This window comes from Ambystoma mexicanum, chromosome 13, assembly GCF_040938575.1.
Source record: "Ambystoma mexicanum isolate Mex_15411 chromosome 13, UKY_AmexF1_1, whole genome shotgun sequence".
Classification (NCBI taxonomy): Eukaryota; Metazoa; Chordata; class Amphibia; order Caudata; family Ambystomatidae; genus Ambystoma; species Ambystoma mexicanum.
The window spans coordinates 800,070,825-800,094,138 of record NC_090938.1 but is presented as its reverse complement, the minus strand read 5'-3'; the positions used below and the strand labels follow the sequence as shown (position 1 = coordinate 800,094,138).

The 23,314-nt window shown below is 46.3% G+C and overlaps 1 protein-coding gene across 7 annotated transcripts in view; it reads left to right on the top strand.

Annotated features, from left to right (window-relative positions):
- Nucleotides 1–865: 865 nt before the first annotated feature.
- The window catches only part of PHF1 (PHD finger protein 1), a 706,671-nt gene continuing 684,222 nt past the window's right edge, over nucleotides 866–23,314 (top strand). For 2 of the 7 annotated variants that reach the window (XR_011283212.1, XM_069635206.1), the window contains exon 1: nucleotides 866–1,644. The gene's annotated coding sequence lies outside the window, so the exon portion shown is untranslated. Of the gene's footprint in view, nucleotides 1,645–1,686; nucleotides 2,093–2,122; nucleotides 2,288–23,314 lie in introns of those variants that run through there. The other 5 variants (XM_069635209.1, XM_069635210.1, XM_069635211.1 and 2 more) reach the window with 5 other exon arrangements.

Genomic DNA, 23,314 nt, shown 5'->3' with positions numbered 1-23,314 from the left:
TCCATCTTTTGGAGGCTATCGTTTTTACTCTCTTCCCCTCTAGTACTCTACTTAGGGGGCTGAAGAAAAAGGGTCATGTTGCGCCTCCATCAGTCTCTTCTACTCTTGTCTTGCATATCCTCCAAGTACTCTAAATGGGGAGGGGGTATGTGGGTTCTATGTACTCTACCTCCGGGGAAGAGGGTGTTCCTATATCCCCCTCTGGTAATCCGTTCTTTCATCTCTGCAAGTACTCTTATCTCGAGCTTGGCAGGTGTACTTCTTTTCCTCCCTCCCTCTCTTCTACTCTTGTCTTGCATATCCTCCTAGTACTCTACATGGGGAGGGGGATTGGGGGTACTAGGTACTGTACCTCGGGGAAGGGGGTACACTTGTTCCTCTATTGCTTTCTTTCATCTCTGCAGGTACTCTTATCTCGGGCTTGGGGGGAGGTGTACTCCTCCCCCCCCCTCCCTCTCTTCTACTCTTGTCTTGCATATCCTCCTAGTACTCTACATGGGGATGGGGAATGGGGGTACTAGGTACTCTACCTCGGGGAAGGGGGTACACTTGTTCCTCTATTGCTTTCTTTCATCTCTGCAGGTACTCTTATCTCGGGCTTGGGGGGAGGTGTACTCCTTTTCCTCCCTCCCTCTCTTCTACTCTTGTTTTGAATATCCTCCTCGTACTCTATATGGGGAGGGGGAATGGGGGTTCTAGGTACTCTACCTCGGGGAAGAGGGGTACACTTGTTCCTCTATCCCCCTCTGGTATTGCTTTCCTTCATCTCTGCAGGTACTCTTATTTCGGGCTTGGGGGGAGGTGTACTCCTTTTCCCCCATCCCTCTCTGGTACTCTTGCCTTCCATCTACCCAGGTACTCTCCTCCATCCCTCGAGGCTATACTTTTTGTTCCCTCCTCCCTCTGTCTCTCTCTGATACTCTCTCGCAGCCGCGTCGGGTGCACCCCCACTCCCTTGCTTGGGGCCCTCTTCCTCCTCCCCGCCCCCTTCCTAGCTAAAAGCACTCTCTCCCCCACCCCCCTGCCTGACAGCCAGGTGTCCTCCCGGCAGTCTCTGGCTAGCATCTCCCCGCTGCTAGCTGTTGTCCTGAAGCTATCCCCCCGCCCCGGGGCTGTCTCTTTACCCCGGCCTGTCACAGCCTCTCCCCAATTACCCCCTCCCCGGCGGTCTCTCCCCCGCTCCTCCCAGCGCTCTGCTGCTGCGCCACAAGCGCTCGCTCGGGCCCGAGCTGTCTCTGCTGCTGCGTCACACTCTCCCACCCCCGGCTCTCCGCTCCCGCCTCAGGCGCAGTCTCTCCAGGCCACACTCCGGGCCGTCTCTCGGCTGCGTCACGCTCTCGCTGTCACCGGCCGAGAGTGCGGCCTCCAGGGACCCGAGAGACCTCGCGAGACCCCCCCCCCCGGCGACTGACCGCGACATCCGGGGACCCCCGCCCCCAAGAGACCTGGGGGGAGCGCGCGGCTGCACCGCGGACCTGCCCAACGACCCGGAGAGGACCCCGGAGACCCCCGCGGCCTACACAAGACCCCGTCCCCGAGAGCGCCCTCGCAGAGGGCCCAGAGGCGCCCCGGGAGCGGAGAGCGCCGGTGACAGCCCGGAGAGCGCAGGCCCCGCCAGAGGCAGCCCACGCCGGGCCCCCGCAGGTAAAGCAGACCCCCGCCAGTCCTGGGGGGCGCGGGGGGGGGTCCAGGGACAGACTGCCGGCGAAGAGAGGCCCCGAGAGAGCGAGGGAGGGCCCTGAAAAGGAAGAGGGTGCTGGAAAGACAGCTGGCGGGGGCAATGGCAAAGAGGTGCCAGACTGAGGCAGTCGCGAGAGTAACATGCAAGGGGCAGCAGTCTCGGGGAGGAGTGCAGATGCCCACTGAAGCAGAGAGCTCGAGGAATGAGGCAGACAGGCGTTGCAGAGGGCAGTGAAACTTCCAGGAGCCGGGACAGAGAGAGTCGTGGGGGTGGCGACCAGGAACAGGGGTGACAAGTTCAGAAATCTGCAGGGTGCTTGACGTCAGGCATGGATGGGTGCAGCAGTGTGTGAAGGGATTAGAGAGCTGCAAGTGCATGGAAGATGCAAGGCCTGGACTAGTGCAAGTACAGGTGAGTGTTGGGGGGATGGATTAGATGGTAGGCAATGGCTGAGCACTTGGCCAGTGTTGGGTGTTGTGCTTCCTGTCTGATAATGACCCATGAAGTTCAGAAATCTGCAGGGTGCTTCAGGTCAGGCATGGGTGCAGCGGTGAGTGAAGGGATTAGAGAGCCGCAAGTGCAAGGCCTGGACCAGTGCAAGTACAGGTGAGTGTTGGGGAGAGGGATTAGATGGTAGGCAATGGCTGGGCACTTGGCCAGTGTTGGGTGTTGTGCTTCCTGTCTCATAAGGACCCATGCTAGTCTCTGGCACTTTTGCAGCATGGTGGATTGACATTGGTGGCTTTCTTCTGGTAGCCTTGATCATTGCCTCTAACCTTGATCATTGCCACTTACCCTCTGGGGTTTCCGTGGTATTGGAGCTCCTCGTGGGCTGCTAAGCTATTGCCCCCCCCCCGTACCCCCCCCCCCCGGAGCTGTTGGATGTTTGGGGATGGCATTCTTTTTAAGCAAATGATGCTCAATGCTTCTTTCATTTGGGTGTTTGTTCCTGATAGGTATGGTCAGACTAACTCTTTCAGATGCTGTTGTTGGTTGTTTCTTTCGTATCCAGACACTTCCTTTATGTGTTGGTGATATTATGGTCAATCTCCATTAGGTACTATTACCACGTTTGATTGGTCCTGGAGTTCTTTTTGTGCCACATATGGCTACTGCCAGTCTCTCTTCTGTTAGCTTGTTGTCTGATAAGATTTGGACTCATGACTTTAGCCAGCTTTCATTTGATACCCTCATGTATCCGTTGGGAATCTTCCACTGCTACTTTGCAAACACCTCTGAGGAAACACCTGCGCCCTTAATAACATCTTCAGTGTGCTCTTCTGCTTAGTTCTCTACCATCTTCTCGCTGCAGCTTCCGGAAAACCCCCAATAGACTACTATTGATGACATTGCAAATCAACAAGAGCCACCCCATGTTTCTTGTGCTGAATACGTCACTATCTAAATCCTCTATGTTCCTTTCAGTGACCTAGGTCATTTATTTCCCCTCGACCGTCTCCTTCATTTGCCTTTACCTCGTTGACTTTGGCTTAATTTCTTTACCATAATCTCTTCTGAACATGCTCGGCTTCCACCACATCCTCACCTGGTCGCCATTTTCTACTTAATGCCAATTCTTCTATCCTCCACTGTGAAGGTAGCCCCCACTACCTGACGGTCGATAAGACTCCTAAACACCCTTTTATTTCCCCTACGAACGCTGTTTGCCTACGTTTGCATTTTCACCCCTTAATGTCCCCTTTTTTCCCGCATGAATGCTGTTAGTGCTTAGCTTGTGTTTGACAACCTATTCTTCAAACTGAGATGATCTCTGCTGAGTTTTCCCCATTCCCCCTTTTTTTTTTAATTTTTTTTTTTTAATAGCCCCTCATTAGCATCTTGCTGCTCTCGCGCTTTCCCCTTGCTGTCTGTCCTGGCCTCCCTTGAATGTGGTTAGCCACTAGTATTGCGTTCCTGTATAGGTCACACATTTCCCTCGTCTGAATGCACCTGTCTTTATTCGCCTTTTCTGCTGCCCTGCCTGAGATACTTTGAATGATTGCTATCCACAGGCTTGTATTCTCAAATGCGCACTTTTTCCTCCTTGCTGCATTGCACTTATCTTTAGTAGCATTTTCTGCCTTTATTCCTCCATCGTTTTTCTCGTTTTCCTTCATACTTGCACCTCTTCTAGACAGTCTTTGTGCCAAATGTTCTCAATTACCTCCCCTGTGGTGCATACCAGCTTCTGCCTCAACTTCACGTGCCAACTTCTTTTCTCCAAAGTGGTCTTCTGTTACGGTTCTAAATTTTCGAACTTCTGTGGCTTAAGTCTGTATCTTGAGCCTACAAATGAAATGTGTATGTAGTAGTATGTTAATTGCATTGATCTCTCACTTTCATTGCTCTTATTTCTTTGTAAACATAACAACTTGTTGTATATGGTGCAGAGCCGACCCTCTGGGTCTTGCCAGAGCTTCATGAAACTTCAAAAATAAATAAAACTACATACAGTGGCAGACTGGTCCTGGAGAGAAGATGCTTCCCAAGCTACCAAGATTTGCGGAGTTTGCTCGCAAGGGAGTATCCAATATAGAGCTCAGAGTGATCACTAATGGTAATGGTGCCTTCAAGCTGCTTCCAACCATTTTGAGATACTGATTGCATGCTGCAGTGTGGGAAGAAGGCATGCTTGCTTTAGACCGCCTCATGAAACGCAGGTAAAAGGGGCTGTGCTGGGATTCTGGGTGGTAGGTCCATGAGAAGGCCTATGGGGCACTCTACAATCCCGAATGCCCTGTTCCATCGTGAGAGTGGGCTCCACTTAATAAGTTTCCAACTGACTTTGTGTTCTATGGCTGCTTTCTCTTGCACTACTATGCTGCTTTTCCTTTTGGGATTCCAATGGTGTTTTGAAGACCAAGTCCTTCGTAAGCCAATGCTTTCCCTTCTGGGAGTCTTTTCCATATACCATACTTTCTTTTGTTAAAAAGTGGCAGTTGGGAGTTTCCAAAATGGCGGCGATGGAGCAGGACGTGTGTGAACTGCTCTGTCCCTGCTGGGCCGAACACAAGAAAACAATGGTAGCCGTGTGTCCCAAACAGCGGATAAAGTGAAGCCAGGCGTTGCTGCGGAGTGTCGAGGAAGAATGCTTTGAGCGACTTGTTTAGCATCCAGTCAAGCTGTTTAAGCCAAGATTGTCCGGGATACGGAGGAAGATCTCTGTTGCACTACGAACGTGAAGGACATTGCCCGAGGGCTAGGGGGAGACTCTCCGGCACACCCTCAATTGGAGGACAATATGAGGCTCAACAAGGCATTTCAGGCATATTTGGCTCTGGTGGAAAGTCGATCGTGCACCTGCGGACAAGTTAAGCTGGTTGCAGCAAAGACCAAGCAGGTGGAGTCTACACCCACGCGTGAGGAAACTCCTTTAGCGGACTCCCCTTTCCCCCCGGGAATTGCATACTACTTAAAAGTGCAGAGGTTAATAAGGGAGGAAAATCTGCACACCTCAAACGCAGAGATAGAGCCTGCATCCACCACCTTCTCAAGTAAGCACTAAACCCCAATAGTCATGTGAAGGCTTAATTCAACGTGCGTCCAGGACAAATACATTTGTGACCAAGGCAGTAGTGACACCCGGAGGCCTGCAGGTTATTTTTTAAAAAAAAGAGCTGAACCCAGTAGAGCGACGCCCCAAAAAGGTAGCAGCGAACTCCGTCGGGAAGATAGTAGATGGTTTAAAGAGACATTTGCAGAGTCAGTAAGCATAATCACGGTGAGAGTGGCAGAGAATAGAAAGAGGCCGCGTTGGAGAAGACCGGGGGGAGGGGGGTGGACAACTACCCAGCAACATGGCATACTTGGAGGACTCGGACGGCAGGCTGAAGTGCTCAATTAAAGGTGACCAGTACGTTTTGTTTGTGTTTTTATTGATTTATAAAGCGCGCCACACCCTAGGGTATCTGGGGGCGCATTACAAGACAGCTTGGATGCAAAATTGATACACACAATAGTCATATAAAGGCAAACTGGGTACATACAATCTAGACATAAAAGAGCAAATGTCGGCTATAAACAAGGCAGGTGGCGTGAAATAGCAATAGCAAAAGAGCATATGCAACAAAGAATTTACTGATGTCGTAGAACAAGTGCGTAATCGGGTAAAGAAAGAGATGGAGGTCTCAGGGAACTCTAGACACTCCGATGAAGAGTGTTGTTCATAGATAGCCACTTTTTAGTGTTCGACCTGAAGCTTTGAAGTGTCTGTTTGGAGCGTAAATGAAGGGGGAGGGCGTTCCAGGCTGGGGCAGCTAGAACGGGGAAGCTGTTGCCGCTAGCTCTTTTCAGGTTGAACCGTGGAACTGTAATGCAAAAAGAGTTGGCGGCCCTGGTCGGTCGAGATTCTTTTTTTTTGATGATTTTTCTCTCTTAGGTACAGTGGAGCAGCATTATTAAGGCATTTGTGTGTAATCGAGACTATTTTGAAGTGAATCCTGTCCTTGGGATTCCTTCTGCTTTCAGAGATGCAATCTCTCCTTGGGATGCTCAAGGCTGCTCTGAGAGCATTATTTTGTAGTTTGTTTAGGATTGGTTTGTTTGCACCTGCATAAAGTGTGTTGCAGTAATCCAGTTTAGACAAGATTAAAGCTCTCGCTAGTATAATGCAGCTATTTGTTGAGAGGCATGGTTTACAAGCATGTATAAGCTGACATGTGTATGACTTAGCCGAAGCTGTCGCATTAACTTGTTTGTGAAGGGTCAGAGTGGAATCTAGGTAAAAACCTAGAGTTTTAGTTTCGTTGGCAGTGTTGCCATCTATGTTTGTAGGGGCACCTAGGATCAAAATAAATTTCGGTCTTCTCATCATTCAGGCAGAGGCTATGGACTGCTATCCATGGCTGGATGATGAGATAGATTTTATTTAGTAAGGCAAGGTCCATGTCATAGTTCCCAGAGAGAGGTATGAGTATCTGGGTGTCATCTGCGTAGTTTGTATAGATGACACCCAAATGATCCAGTTTGTCAAATAGTGGCTTGGTAAATACGTTATACATGGTTCGAGAGATGCAAGAACCTTTCGGCACTCCGCATGTAATAGGGGTTGGGTCTGCAGCAGCAGAAGGAGAGAAGACTCTCATCGATCGGTTACTTAGAAAGGATTTAATCCAGTCTGCAGTTGCCTGTGAGAAGTTTGCCGCTGATGAGGTGTTTGCAAAGTATGTTATGGTCCACCAAATCAAAGGCAGTCGAAAGGTCTAATAAGAGGAGTAGTACGCATTGTCTATTGTCTTTCAGATGATCTATTTGCCTTTTCAGGTTGATCAAGGCAGTTTCAGTTCTGTGGAGAGGCCTAAAGCCCGATTGTCTAAGCCCTAAGAGATTGGTAATCTCGCGATATCGCTGGATTTGGAGGTATGCCGCTTTATCAGTTATTTTAAGAAGAAATGGGACAGTTGTTATAGGCCTATAATTGGTTGGGATAGTTGGGTCTAGTGTCGCTTTCTTTGAGTAGGGGCAGAGAAGTAAAAACCCTAGGTTTTTACCTTGATGCGACACTATCTTTCACCAAACAGGTGAACTCACTGTCATCATCCACTGCCTATACATGCAAGTTAATACGAGCTGGGAAACCATTCCTTTCAGAGGACAGCTGTCTTATTCTAGCTAGAGCCCTCATTTTATCGAAACTAGATTATTGCAACGCCCTCTACATAGGGACTACCAAACAAATCATCCACAGAATCCAAGTGCTCCAAAACAATGCACTTAGAGCGGCCCTAAGTATCCCCAGAAGTGCACACATTTCAGAAATAAGACGAAAACACAAAAGGCTTTCCACCCAAGAAAAAATCAACCTTAAATCTGCGTCCATTATCCACAAATGCCTAAACAACAAAGCTCCCCGATACCTCTCAGAACGCTTCAACAGGAAAAATCCAACGAGACTCACAAGGACAGCCAGCCCCAACTGCCTCCTAGTGCCCAGATTCAAACTAGCCACCATTGGAGGTTCCAGCTTCCCAGTTAAGGCAGCACAGTTATGGAATTCCCTACCCCTTGCACTCAGATCTGACCAAACCTTCAATAACTTTAGAAAGAACACCATAAAATGGCTTATTGAGAATGCGACATAGCGTATGTCACTTTATACGTAACGTCTTCTTATAATGTTTGTACTAACCTGCTTTTACTGTTTGATCGCCATAGATTTGACTGTTTAGCTACGCCTTATCTGCACTTGCACTTGCCCTACCCTGCAGATTCGAAATGTCCACTATGCCTGTAACCTGTAACGTTAACTAATCTGTAACCTGCAAACGTTAACTAAGCTGTAAACCTCCTTGTTCTCTTGCGCCCTGCTACCCTAGGGTCTGGTGCGCACAATAAATAAATAAACAAACAAACAAACAAACCCATGCATCCTTGAGGTTAGTTGGTACCTGGCAGGTCCTAAATGAGGCGTTTATTAATTTGGTGATAAATGGGGCAAGGTCTCTAGCTGCTTCTTTTAATTATTTGGGCTGAGCAGGAGTCGCCTTGGCATCTTGATGTTTTAAGGGAAGCGGTTATCTTTTCGACCTCTACAATAGTAACTTGGGCAAATTTGAATTCTTGGAGCTTATTGAGGACAGCTTTTTTTGGGGGTCTCTGGGAAATGTCTGAATTGGAAAGATTAAGCCTTTTGGCTGCTATTTTATTTTGGAGGGTGACAATTTTGTTAGAGAGAGCATTTTGGATGTCCGTGCACCATTCTTTATTTTTTGGGCATGAATCATCAGACTATAGGTGATTCTAGTTCCCTACGGATTACAAATAGTTCCTTTGTGTTAGAGCTGGCCTTCTGAATCCTTTCATTATAAGTTTCTTGTTTGGTCCTGATAATCTAAGCTTTATAATTGGAGGATAATTCATTCACCTTGTCTTTGTTTGTTTTCTTTTGAAGGTAGGATTTTCCAGTTGGCTTCCATTTTTCCTTTTTTCTAGCCTAAGGGCTTTCAGCTGAGGGGTGAACCAGGTTTTAAGTTGTGTTTTTCCCCCAACCGAAGGCAAAGCAATAATCCCCCAATTTCTCGGTGAATGTACTCATTCAGCGACATGGGTCGCAATTTAACCACAGATAGGGGGACGACCCTTTAGGAGAGATCTGAAGGGCAAGCACTGGATATTGGGGCAAATACATCATCCCCATGTCCAAAAGTAAGGGGAAAGCACCTACAGGGGGTCTGAGAACTCTGAAAAGAAACACAGATTGCAGCCTCAAAAATGGTGGTCTCCTGTAACTCCACTCCATACCTCTGAGGGGACGGAGGACTCCAACAAATATCGCCAAGCCAGCGAAGAAACTCCAAACATAGCAATGCAAAAAGATTTCCAAAATTGCTAAAGAATTCCAAGAGCAATGTATGGTGATGTTCCAGACGCAATTTTCCTGGTTTAAAAGCAGAATTGAAGCAGTCGCTTCAGGGAGTGAAAGTCGACGTGCTAAATTGGAAGAGAGGGTGGACACGGTCGAAAGAGCGGTACAGGACATATCAGACGATGCAATAAAAAACGACAAGACTGTGGAAAAGTATATCATAATTTGGAGATACAGTGCAAGGATTTATATTTCCGGATCAAAAACTTGGCTGAATCAGTGGGACGTAGATTTAAAAATTGCACAGCAACTATTTGCAGACCTCCTCCCTGGGGAGAAAGAGGAGATATTCAACATAGACCGTATCAATAGGGTCGGCCCACGAAGGATAGAACCGGGTTCGCGCCCCAGGGATGTTTTGGCAGCACTAATATCTTACACCCAAAAGGAAGCGATTTTGAGAGCCGCAAGAACATCATGGGCGATTAAATATTAATGGCTCAGAAGTTCAACTGTATCAGGACTTAGCGCTTAACTATGGCCTGGTAGTACGTTTCCTTGCACAAAAGCAAGTGAGATATAAATGGACATTCTCATTTGGATTGTTATTTACCTGGGAGGACCGGCACATAGAATCACTATATGCAAGGAGGGAATGAGCATTTTGCAGATTTCAGAAGTAGAGCCTTCTAGCAATAGAAGAAAGGCGGATTGGTTGCAATGTAAAGGGCGGAAAACATTGCAATGGAAGGCGGCATTGAACAGAGACAAAAGGAAGCGAATTAACTCTGACCCTTGGATTACAGTACCTATTCAAGATGTGGCAGGGATTGTGGACAGCAAGATTAAGTTCGATTTCTGCAGCGCAATTCAACGAGTGGGAATTGGAGAGGACACACAAGTCAAGACGGAAGCATGAGGGGATCACAGGTAGTGGTCGGTCGTTTAGAATCCTATATTGGGGTTTAGGATCCCCCCCACGCGGCATCTCTGGGTTGGATAGGGGGCCAATGCCATTGGGCATTCTGCCCGGGTGCTCATAGTGACTTTGGCCCTCCCCAGGGACTGAGGGTTGTTTGGGAAGAAGGGGGGGTGGTGTGTGAGGAAGGGAAGCTGTGTTTTGTTTGGACAGGGGGATAAGGGGAGGTGGAGAGGGGGGATGGGAGTTGGGATTTGTTAAGATAAATGAATGCTGGGGGAGGCACAGGTTGTTAGGGGGTGTGGTCTAGGAGAGTTTATAAGAGGGAGGGAAGGGGAGGGATCTGCCAAGAGGAGAAGTGGAGAAGAGATTACGTGCAAAAAAATGGGACAGGAAAACTACTAAATTACAATGGTAATAATTAAAGTTTTGTCTTACAAGGTGAGAGTTATGAATGCACCAATTAAGAGGAAGAAACTAGAGAGATATGAAAGGGGAGAATCCCGATATCTTAATGTACCAAGAGACACATATTCGGAAAATAGATAAAGGGAGGCTGAAGCTTAAAGGTTAACCCAGTCTACATTAGACCAACGCAGTAGATAAGACAGCAGGGGTGTTAATAGCTATTAATGATGGGTGAAGGGCACAGGTTTGAGACATTAGGAAGGATGTGGGCGAGAGATTGATGTTTCTCAATATAATACTTAGGTCTGGGAGTTGGATACTCAACCAGCTCTGAGTTGAGTATCCAGGTGGCTTACTTTGGAATTGATTGGTCCCACCAACTCAAAGAGAGAAGTCATCTTTGCAGGGGCTTCTTTGTCAATTAGAACTTCGCAAGTAGGCACTGCACCAGGGCTTCACCGGGAAAACCAACGGTCCAGGAGTTGCAGCAGGCGTCAACTTCAAGCTCTTCTTTGGTTCCTTCGTCCAGTGGTCGACTCGGCCTTCCAAGCCAAGAGACTCGCCTTTTTTCAGTTCTCTCCCATTCATTCCAGCCTAGCTTTCACTCACCCAGTAGGCTGGCTGTCCTTGCCAGTCAGTCAGCCAGCCAATCACCAAAGAGTGCATTTGGGTCTCCTAGGGGACTAAGCACAGGGAGTTTCGGGCACCTCCCTCACTTCTTGCCTACCCCAGACACTCAGGCGCCAGAGGTGGTCTTCACTCCTGAAGCCTGCCAAAGGCGAATGAACAAGGAGACCAAACCTGGTTTGGTGCGCTTAGAAACACTCTAAGAACCTTTCCAAAAAGAACTGCGAAAAAAGACCAGGACCTTTTTTAAGACGGCATCTTGAAAAACATTGCTTCGCGATTTAACGTTACTGGACCTACGAATAGTTTGCGGTCAGGAAAAATCATGGTAGTTTGTTGTAAAACCACTGCCACCAGCCATTCTGAGAGGAAAGGGTAGCCTTTGACTGCTACATGAGTATCTAGACACGGGATACTAAGTAACCCCTCCATCACTTCTATTGTAAGATAGGGTGTGCTGGGTCTAGGAATTTAAAAGATTAGTAAAGTCAATTTCACTTTACTTACTCTGGGAAACAGTAGTTTATCCCAGCGAAGGTAATTAAACCTTGGGAAAGCCTGAAAAGGGATGCCTTTAAGGCGGTTACGAGAGGGATTGTTCTAGCGATGAAAGCGGCAAGGGAGAAACAAAGAAACAGAACTAGTGAATAAGGTGAAGGAGATGCAGTTGGATTTGGAGAAGACCTCAAATAGGCAGTTGCAGAGGGCATTGAAACATGCATAGGGCCACTTGGAGGTGTTTCGAACAAAACGGGCTGGAAAAGCTTTATTGTTTACGAAGCAGTATTATAAAAGCGAATAAAGCAGATAAGCTTCTAGTTAGACAGCTTAAGGGGGATATTCACACCCATACAATCTTGAAACTAAAAAGGAAAGATTTGGGGGGGGGGGGCGGAATAGCGACAACTAACAAGTCCATCTTCGAGAACATTTCCAGAACTAGTATGGGTCCCTGTACACATCTGATAATACGGAAGGGGAGAGACAAGACACATATTTGAAAAAGGTCCTACTGCCAAGAATTAACCAGGACAATAGAGGGAGATTGGAGGAGGCCATCTATACAGGAAGAGGGGGTGAGGAAGGTCATTCAAACTCTCCCGAGAAATAAGGCACCGGGACCAGATGGATACCCTATGACATTTTATAAAACATTCCTTCACACATTAGCTAAGTCTTTTCAATTCATTTAGACAAAAGGGTATGATCACGGACTCAATGAATGAGGCCAGGATGATCGTGCTTCCAAAACCAGGCAAAGATCCAACACGCTCGGGATCATACAGGCACATAGCATTGATCAATACGGATGCCAAGATCTATACTAAAATATTGGCAAATTGATTGATGGTTCTCCTACCTCAGCTTATTGGGATAGAGGAATCGGGGTTCATACCGAGGAGGCAGACTAGTGATAATATTTGCAGGATTTGCCACTTAATAGAAAAGACAGCTATTGCAAAGATACCGGCTTTATTGATTTCGCTTGACGCAGAAAAAGCATTCAATAGTCGAGTCACTATTATTTCGAAAAAATGTGGTTTGGGGCAGGGTACATGAGAATGGTTCAAGCCTATTATCGGGCACCTCTGATATGTGTGGCAATGAACGGCTCTTTATCCGGCAAGAGATCGCTGTTCCGTGGAACGAAACAAGGTTGTCCCCTGTCCCCCCTTTTGTATGATATGTATACTTGGAACCTTTGCTAGCAAGGATTTGAGGTACAGAATAGATTAGAGGTATAGGTATGGCAAGGAAAGAGCACAAGGTGATGGTATTCGCTGACAATATGCTAATTGCAATGGAGGATCCAGAACGGTCATTACCATCATTGTGGGCGCAACTAGAATATGGAGGGGTATCGGGGTTTACAAATGAATACACAGAAATCTGAAATACTGAACGCAGCTGAAACGGAGTGAGATTAGGGCTCCTTCTCAATTGAAAGTGGCGGAAAAGAGTCTGGGGGTAGTTCTAAGCAAATCATTGGAGTGTAAATATATAGAGAGAACACTATCCCCAATAACTTATTAAAGTTAAGTGATTTGCAAAGATGGAACCCTTTGCCAGTTTCATGGTTAGGGAGGATAACAGTGATTAGAAATGGTGACTCTTCCGAGAGTATTGTAGTATTTTCTGGCACTACCCCTCAGTGTACAGAAAACCTTTAAAAAATCCCTTGTATATGTGTGTGTGTATATGTGTATATATATATATATATATATATATATATATATATATATATATATATATATATATATATATATATATATATATATATATATATATATATATATATATATATATATATATATATATATATATATATATATATATATATATTAGTCTGTGTGTGTGTGTGTGTGTGTGTAAATATAACCAAAAACATTGTTAAAGGGACGTTATGGTTAAGTTGCGCTACTAAAAACCTATCCCTTTTACAGAAAAAACTGCTAAAGGAAGGGTCTGGTTACAGTGCCCTACTAAAAACCTATCGAATTCAGTGAAAAAACGTTGGTAAAGGGACGTTAAGAACAACCTAGCAAATTCAGTGCAAAAAAACTTTTTTGTTACAGGGACGTTAGTTACTTTGCACTTACCTATCCACACTATGGTTACAAGTAAAAAGGAAACACCCCAGAAATTCACCAGTCATGGTAAGCTAAGCAACCATAACTTGCGCCACCACTGTGCACTGCTAAGACTAACACGCATGACATCAAAGATGACATCACAAATGTCATTGATGACATCACATGTATGGCTCTCTCTTTTTTTGTTCACTGACCTATCTAGGCCAGGTGGTGTTCTTCACTGACGGGAACAAAAAATTGAAAAGGTACCATATTTGCAGACCTTAACCTTCTCATGTATTACACTACTTTCCTTGGGGTTCAGTCACATTATATGATGCATATACATAGGGGAAGAAGCAGGCCTGAAACACAGCAATCATTTCTGTGCATCAAGATAATCCGTTAGGTTATGAACACTTTCTGGTAGTGCTGCTGTTTTTTTCCTTACTTTACTTTCCCTGTATATGCTCATATTTGTATGCGTTGTGGTCTCCATGTTTTGGGAGTAGTAGTACAATTATGCAGTAAGTGAGACATTATTAGCTGCTAATTACATGTTTCACAGTACGCAAAACTCTGAAATGAAGGCATTTATCATTTTACTATCCAACATGGCAAGATTATAATATTGCACCGCTATGGTGCATGCTGCAGACAATGCCTACATTTCTACATGAGTGGGTTCCTATACTGGAAAGAACTCTGCACTGCAATGGTGTTCATAGCAATGCATCGTGTAATGGATTATGTATCTCATGATAGTTCTCCCAATGACCTCTGATAGTTTTCTGCCAACATTATATTGGCAATCCCTTGTGGAGGCTTTTCATGAACAGTAAATGGCGCAAGTAGGCTGCCTATTGTGCTTGTTGTGCATTTACTGGTGAAAACCGGGTGTGTGTTAATGTTTTCCAGTCTTTGATCTTTTTTCTCCCATTCGACTCTGCTGTATCGCTCTTTGACGCAACAATGCTTCTCATATTGTCCATTTCTGCAAGTCTTTCAGCTGCTCCACTGTCAGGCTTGTCTGAGATTTCCATGTCAGCCATTCTGCGCTTTGCTAATATATAGACTAAGTCTTTCATTTTGTTATCTGCTTGTTCTTATTCGATCTCGGGAAGATACCTAGCGAGCAAGACGTTGGAAATTGTACATTAAGTGTCAGCCACAGTTAGACATCTTATCCGCTATTTCCCATCAGCATCGCTGCATAGATGGACAGGACCAAAACGTGTGTCATTCAACGTTTTCATAGTTCCATTTGGGACAGTGCTGCACACTGGAGCCTCTGAACTTTGCGATCTTTTGTGGTGTAAGGTACGCTCTATGTATGATTCGCAATTGTATAAGCTGAAACTTTGCGTTTGCCAAAATCTTTTTGTGGTCTCTTGTGAACCCTAGCCATTACTCTTCTGTGGGGTGCACCCTTAGATAGTCTTCCCACTGATGTCTCGCGTTCATTTCTATGGTATGACGGCCTGAAAGCAGCAGGTCATACAGTCTAGACAGTATGTGTCCCCCTTCGGCTGTATCGTACATAGTTTCTACAGTGTTATCTGTCTCCATGTTACCCCGCAGGGACGACCATCTAGGTGTAATTTTGTATACTAAAGTCAGGTACAGTACGTATTGTCCACTGTGTATGGCTGTGCATTCTTTCAAGGTTGAGAAATCCATCAATATTGTGAAACCTGTCACCTACAGTCAGCACACCACAAGATTCCCAATGTTTACGTATATTCAGAGTCCATTGTTGTCTACCTGACAGCAGTGCAGCTATTGGGATCTGTGGTGAAAAGGGGATAGTGCACCTCAGTGTTTAAATGCTCTTTTCTAGATTTGTATGCCTAATGACAACAGTTGTGGACGACTTCCCAGGTGGTCAGCTTGCATCCACAGTACCGCCTTCAAGTAAAAGGGCTTAACTACTGTTTGTAACAGCAACGTGTCTAGTGTGGGGTCATCTGCCAACCAACCTGTCACAAATAGCAATTGACTTGCCAGGTAGTAAGATTCGAACCTGGCTGCTCTAATGTCCCCGCGCCCCCACCCTTCATATGTCCGCTGGAGTGTGCTCAGCGCTATCCTGCATTGTTTGATTTGCCATAGAAATATCCTGCATAGTCTTTCCAGTGTATTAAAGATGTATCTGGGTATATCATACAGGATGTTAGTAAAATGAAGTAATAGTCTGGGTAGCACCACCATTTTTAGTAGGGCTGCTCTGCCCATAACTGATAATGACAAGCGTGTCAAAAATTCCATGGATTTGCCACTCCATCCAGAACATTTTGTGTATTATGTATGTGTTTGACCTGGGGGTCATGGTATAAGTCTATCCCCAAATACCTAAATGTGCCCGAATTCCATTTTAACGCCAGGGTAGGAAGAAGGCCTGGTTTGAGAGCTGGCAGCCCTACCAGCGGGAATAAACATGATTTCTCTTGACTAAAGGTAATACCTGAAAGCGCCACAAAATTATCCAGAATCCCTAGCACGTACTGAAGATTAGTTTCTGGTTGTTGTATGTAAAGTTGATTAACAAGGGGGGTCCTGGGAGTCCCTCTGCCAGACATTAGTCCTGGTTACGAGAGACTTACCCAGAGTAACATGTCGTCTGCATACATGGATATTTGGTGTGGTACCCTGCATATACTAATGCCTGCGTCGCTATATTCTTCCCTGAGGAACACCTCTATGGGTTCTAGGGCTAGGATAAAAGCATAGGGGATAGTGGGCAGCTTTGTCTCATGCCCTTTTCCAGCTCCCACCTCTCCTGAGAAGCAACACCCCGTTTTCACCCAGGCTGTAGGCTTATTGTATAGTAGTTGTACCCACCGTATATAGTGTTGTCCAATACCTAATATTTCCAGTGTAGCATATAACCATTCCCATCTATTGGAGTTATATGCTTTAATAGTGTCTAAAGAAACCACTGCGTAATGGTTGTTGCAGTGCTGTGCCTAGTGCAATCTATAATGTGGTGTAAGCGTCTTAGGTTCCGAGCTCTACTCCTGCCCGATACATAGCCCGTTTGGTCAGGATGTAGAAGTATAGATATCACTGCTTGGAGTCTGTTCGCTGGCAACGCTGTCAGTATCTTATCCTGGTTCAGTTGAGACCAGGGTCTATAGGAGCCACACTCTGTTGCCGGATTGTTTAGTTTAGGCAAATATATTATAACTGCCTCACGTAAGCTCATGGGGAGGCACCCTACTTCAAATGCTGCCTCTATTTTGTACAATCTAGTTTTGAATGTTGTCTCTTAAGGAGTAGCTGAAAGCCCCATCTTGCGGGGATTTGCTTCTTAATTTCCACGTCGGTATTCGCGCTCAGCGGCGTGGGGGTGTTATCATCCACCTGATAAGTAGCAGAGAATAGTCCAACAGCACCCTTGCTTTACATTCCACATGTGCAAACTCACCCTATTGACTCGGTACCCATGAAAAAGTAATTTGATTTAGTATGCAGGTTATGTGTGGTAGAATAATGGGAGTAGTCATATGAGGCTGGGTGCAGTTTTCGGCAGATATCATTAAATTGTTAAGATGTTAACAAAATGTGTAGTGCTTTTGCTGGGGGAGCTGGATATGTAAATGTATCATCTGATCTGTCCAACCGTGGATCAAGCATGCAAATAAAATCTCTGCCCCATATTAGGGTGCTATTGCGGTAGGGGCTTAGCCGTGTGTACAATGAATGGAAAAAGACAGCAGCGTCATGATTCGGGGCAACAATACACACTTCTCTGTTCTCTAAGAAGCCATGCAAAATCACCATGCGGCCCTCATTATCTGCATCAGTGTGCAGTACTTTCAAAGGGACCGATGGCGCTACCCAGATCAAGACCCCTGTAGCCTATGTGGAGTATGTGGAACCTACCGTATTTCCACACAATTTCTTTGCAAGCCTGTCTTGCCTATTCCTGGTAAGATGTGTTTCCTGAAGTAGTGCATGTCAATTGTGTGTCTGCATAGCTATGTCATCACCCTGTTTCTCTTAAAATAGGTGTTTAGTCCTGTGAGAAACCTGAAGGTGTCTCACCCGCGAGTCCTCAGGGATCTGGCATCCAGGTGGCAAGACACAGCCATCGCTATTGGATCCAGTTCCTGGGGGTGGACTAGTACGGGAGGATCACCTGGATGAGGGGTCTTTGTGGGAGTTGAAGTGGGACACCGAAGGGTGAGACGCAGTATCCCCTTCCCTGTAGCCCATTTTCCCCATCCTACCAGGTAGGATACCTAGAAGCTCCACCCCCTTTTCCTGACACAAACATTTTCTAACGGACAATGCATCGTCCGTGACAATGGACTAACACGAGAGCCGTACACCTGACATGTCCCAACAAAAGGGTCAGCCAGAGTCTGGCGATGACTGATAATTACACACATCTGACTTCCTCACACTGATAAAAGGTGGAGCACAAAAGCACACTCTAAGCAAGGCAAAACGCACGAGGAAGCAGCAATTCAGTGACGATGGTTTAAATCAAGCAGAAAGCAGTGAGACCAGAGAGGGCTGCAAGGAGGAAACTAGCCTATACTTGACCTTTTCGGGGACGAACTGCGACTTTGAAGAGGCATTGAGGAAAAGAAACATAAAACCAGGAATTGCAGCTGAAGAATGGTGCAGGGTGTGTCGAAGGTACACAGGGTTCTCCCACATCGATCGATAGCCAAGACGGGGGAGAAGCGAATGCCGCTGTGGTACTTCCATTGACTCCGACAATAAAGCAACGCCAGGGAATTCAGCCCAACTGGTGAGTTGGAGAGGCTGATGGCAGACTGCACTGTTACGCTCAAGGTTGCAAGCTGCAACATTGTATGAGGAAAGATGACTCGTATGTGATTAAACTTTATGAAACCAAAGAAAGGTACCAGACACAGAGTGGTCCGGCGCCACGTGGGTGCTCACTAGAAGGTCTCCGTTTGGTATCCATCTGAGCGCGTGAGAAACTATTGAACTGTGAAATCGAAGTGGTCCTGCAGCTTGAATATTTGGAAAAGGAACTTTTTTGTTTTTTGGTACATCGGGCCCTCTGAATCAAAAAAGCTTTGAGCGTAAGAGACTTGGACACAGAAGGCTCTGATGTTGGTAAAAGGAACTGTGTGCTCATGCCGAAGAAGCCCAACAGTGTGCTATGCTCAAGTGAACTGGCTTGTCCCATGCTAAAAAAAGTGGGGATGGGAGGCCAATGGCCTGATCTCCTGACTTATCATTATGTGAACATTTCCTTCTTTTTCATAAACATTATCCCACACTATTTGTAGCATAGCGCTAATGATTGGCAATAGGGTTTGTAGTATATGCCCTGTTTTATTTTGACAAACTCCTCTAGGACAGTATTATTTGATGGTCGTAGTTTGCTCCCATCTTATATTTAGGTTTATCCCCTTTTGTCGGGGTCCCTGGAGCCTTTCCTCTATTCTTAGACATCTTAATCAGCGGTGGGACCTCCTGGCACCACTGTCTCCTTCGCCTGGGTCCAGCTTCTCTTCCTTCCACGGATTTGCTCCTCCCTGGTCACCGCTATATCTGCCCGTACCCACCTCTCCCTCCGAGGCGATCACTGTTCACAATTTAAGGTGGGGGGGTTGGGGGGGGGGGCAAGGGGCAGGCACTCGCACAGGTTCTTAGATTTTTTTTGTTTTTTGTTCGTGACACAAGAATCAGGCAGTGTAACCCCTCACCTGCTGCTCCGATTGTCTCCTTGCCTCTTCCCTAGCAGTTATAGCAGCACCAGCAGACATCTCCTCGCGGCTCGCCCCGCTGCTGCCTGTACCAGGCCCACTCCTCGGGTCGAGTGCCTCTCTCCGCTGTAGCCCCGCGGGCGAGGCTTGAATCAGTCCTCTCAAAATTTGGAGCTCCGGGTCTCCCCCCCCGGAGCTACTCCGCTTTGCCCTTCACCGTGGGGGGCCTCTCTGCGAGGACCTGGGGCGGCCCTCTCTCCACTCCCCAGTGGTGCCTCCACCTCAGCCCTTCACAGCGCCACAAGCCGGGGAGGATCCCAGGAGCGGAGGCTGTCCCACACCGCAAGATCCCGCCCGGGCCTCTGCTTCTCCGCCAGTGACCCTCCTGCACAGGGCTGTGTGGGTGTAGCTCCACCAGCGCTCCCTGCAGGCCGCGCCGTGCTGCCTGGTCACTCTCTCCTCCCCGCAGTCGTGGCCCCTCCTGCCCGGGGCTGTGCGGGCGCAGCTCCACCGGTGCACTCGCTGCAGGCCGCGCCGCACCGACCAGCCACTTTCTCCTCGGAGGCGGCATCACCTCTGCTTCGCACCAACAAGCGCTGCTGCACCGAGGTGCCGAAACCAGCCGGTAGGAGCACCCGGGGAGGGGGAATTGCTCAATTTATCCCACCTTTCTTGCTGGCGGTTGTGGGGGCGCTCCTAGCACAGAGTCGTCTCCCTGGCGGCCATCTTGGATTCCCCATATTTAGTTTTAGATGATTGTTTTTCACACCCTTGATAAAATTCAATAAACACGCTTGAACTGTGGTCACTTGTGTCTGTCTTACTTTGATACCATGCCTTCCTTACAGTTCCCTAACATTCCCTGTCAATATATTCTTGCTATCACTCATACTCTGCATTACTGTTGCGATTTTTAAATTTAAGCCACTTGCCTATGCATATTAAAACACCAAAGGCAATGCATTTCCCGACTAGTATGCTTGACTTCCGCACACAGCTCCGGAACTTAACAGTAGCAATTTAGTTACACCGTACTGGGGAACTGTCAGACCAATTTAGTGGCAACTGAAACCAATTGTTAAAACTAACCCCTCCCTCCCCAACTTTCAAACAAATGCCCAGCTATACATTGCATGTTCAGGCGTTGCGTGTCCCCTCGGTGTGCGTTCCCGGCGGTTTGCGCTTAGTAGTCAGATACTTTGCAACTAGTATTCCTATGGTAACTTGCTTTGGGGTGGCAGCTGGCTGTAAATGTCACCAAGGCCAAAGTGTGGCATTCCCCGTTGTAGATCTGCTCCTGCTTAGTTAGCTGATTACTGAAAATAATTTCTCCTCCAGTTGCCATGTATGTAAGTTTGCTTGAGTAAATTGGTATGTGATATGATATGATCGTTTATTTATATAGCGCCTATACACAATGTGTTTCAAAGCGCTTAATGTGGCAACAAAGGTGCATATCGCCTGATTCGTGAAGCTAAGGATGATGTATAGGGAGCGACTCCCGCTGATGAGCAATGGGTTTTGCCCTTTTTACTTGTTTAGGGGTCCGTTGCTGCCATTGCAATCTTTTCTGCATCCATCCAGTCTTGTGCTTCTATGGGGCTGTCGAAGTAAAGCGAGCGACCGTTGCTTAGGACCTTCAGTCCGGCCGGAAACATGAGCATGTGTTTGAGGCCTGCTTTCCTCAGTCTTTTGTGGGGCCAAATGCTCTACTATTTTACACCTGTAGGGTGTAGTCTGGATAGACTGCCTGTTTGATGCTCTTTGGATGGTCCCACCCTACCTTGAAAAGGATAAGATTTTTTTCCCTGACTTTGTAGTTCAGTAGTCTTGCGATTATCGGTCTTGGGTGCTACTGGAGGGGGTTTATTGTCCAATAATCTGTGCGTCCGCTCGACCAAACCTTGCAAAACGTTACTGGGCCAACTTCCTGCAGCAGCATGTTTTTCGCAAAGCTAGTAGGGTCGCTTCCTTCTCCTTCGGGCAGGCCAGTAATCCTTATGTTGTTCCTGCGAGCCCTACCTTCTGCGTCTTCTGTTTTGTCCTCCAGCATTTTCACTTTCCGTTGCAAAGCTTTGACATCTTCACGCTCAGTTGTATGTGCTGCGTATTTTTATTTACATTTTCCCTGTCCTTCATGCCAGTGCACGAACATCCTGTTGCAGTAGCCTATTTTGACTTCCAGGGAGTTCTTCAATTCTGCTATAGCTGCCGGAATTTGGTGGTCACCCTCACATCGGTCTGTGGCCGCCTCCAACGGTGTCAACATCGGGTCTCCTTTTTGTGTAGTATGAGGATTCTTAGTATAACATTCTAACGTGGTCTGTTTGGCCTTCTGTCTCACTGATTTTTGCTGATTTGTTAGACATTTGGTAGCAAGTACTCGTTGTGCCAATGTATGCCCCTTGGTGGTCCATTCCATCTGTGGCCTGTGCATTGTCTCACCTGTCCACAAAGTATACAAGTGTTATGATGACCTATGCCTCTGGGGCATCGATCTTACTGAGCCGCCTTGCTCGTACCTCTTGATCCACTGATATATGTGGCAGATTATACAAATTGCTTTACACTCGTTCTAAGAATTATGTATTGGAATGCGTGTGGGGAAGATAATTTGAATCACTTTTTGAGGGAGTCCTCATCGATTATGGACATGGATATATTAATGATTCAGTAAACTGTGCATTAATCATTTTGAAATGGAGGGCTTTTGTACTTTTTTCAAATTCTGCTACTTGTTTACATATATGATGTCCAAGTGGTGGTATGATTGTGGCAATTGACTCTAACTTGAGCTTACATTTGTCTGTGGTACATATATCTGAAGGGCTGTTGGCGGTAAGTCTGACTGCTAAATCTTTGCTGGTAAATTTGTGCTGGGACCCTGCCAGGAGCAAAATTGGGGCATTCCGATCTCACTTAGCGGACCGCTTTGGAAAATGGTTGGCTAATGGTCAGCACTACTTGATTTTGCTGGGGGAGTTGATGTTTATGACCCTTCCTGCCCTTTTACTTCCACCAGGCATAGGGGAAATTGTGCTTCAGAAATTGACTTCATTTTTACTATTGATGAGCTCAGCACTATTAGAGGGCCTCTTAAACATCATGATGCTGATTTAGGTGATCATCTAATTCTTTATTTTAAGCTGGAATTGGTTCTTTCTGCCTATGAGATGGTACCTGCTCTCTCCTGTCTATAGTCAGACAGGTGGGGGGGGGGTCAACTATTTAGTGGAATAAGGGGGAAGAGGAGGTGAATTTAACAAATTACTCTCTCAGGAGGTGATGAATGATAATCTCCTGTCAAATCCTGATCTTTCTGCCGAGGACTACAGAGGAGCTATATTACATTAGGGCTTGTTGTAAAATCATTGGCTCCAGATCCTCAGGTCCTCATAACATGACTGCAGTCCATTCTTTTGATATGAGAGTATGTGATTCTAAAAGATCGATGGGTAGGAATTTGACTGATTTTAAGAGGTCAGCATTACAGTGATATAATTACCTGATTCATAAAATCTGCCAGATTCACAAGAATTTCATGAAGTCACTAAAAACTGATCTGTATAACGGGGACAATCAACGTATGCTTCATGGTTTGGACAAGAAAAGCAGAGGGCAATTTTGGACTACGATCAATAAATGTGTTGGTAGGATGGGGTCCCTCTTGAGGCCACTCTGAGGACAAATGGGTTGAATTATTTGCAAATAAGTATTTACTACCTAAGGGCTATTTGAATCTAAAGGATCCTACAGTGGGCCCTGCCATCTATGGGAAGATATCCTCTGTGCGCTTTCTAGACTTAATCCATCTCGGTCTGCTGGACCTGATGGTATCCCTCCATTTGTATTGAAAAATGACCCTCTAGTGTGGTCTAGGATCCTGAAACCTTTATTTGGTATTATCTATGAGACCCAAATTTTGCCTACTACATGGACTCGGTCGATCATAACAATTTTTTAAAAAGGAGACCTACTGAATCCTTCCAACTATAGGCCTATTGCCCTAAGAGATGCCAATAGTAAGGTTTTTGCAATACTGTTATTGAGAGACCTTAATTGTGTTAAGAGATAACATTTGCTCTTCTCGAAATCACAAGTTGGCTTTAG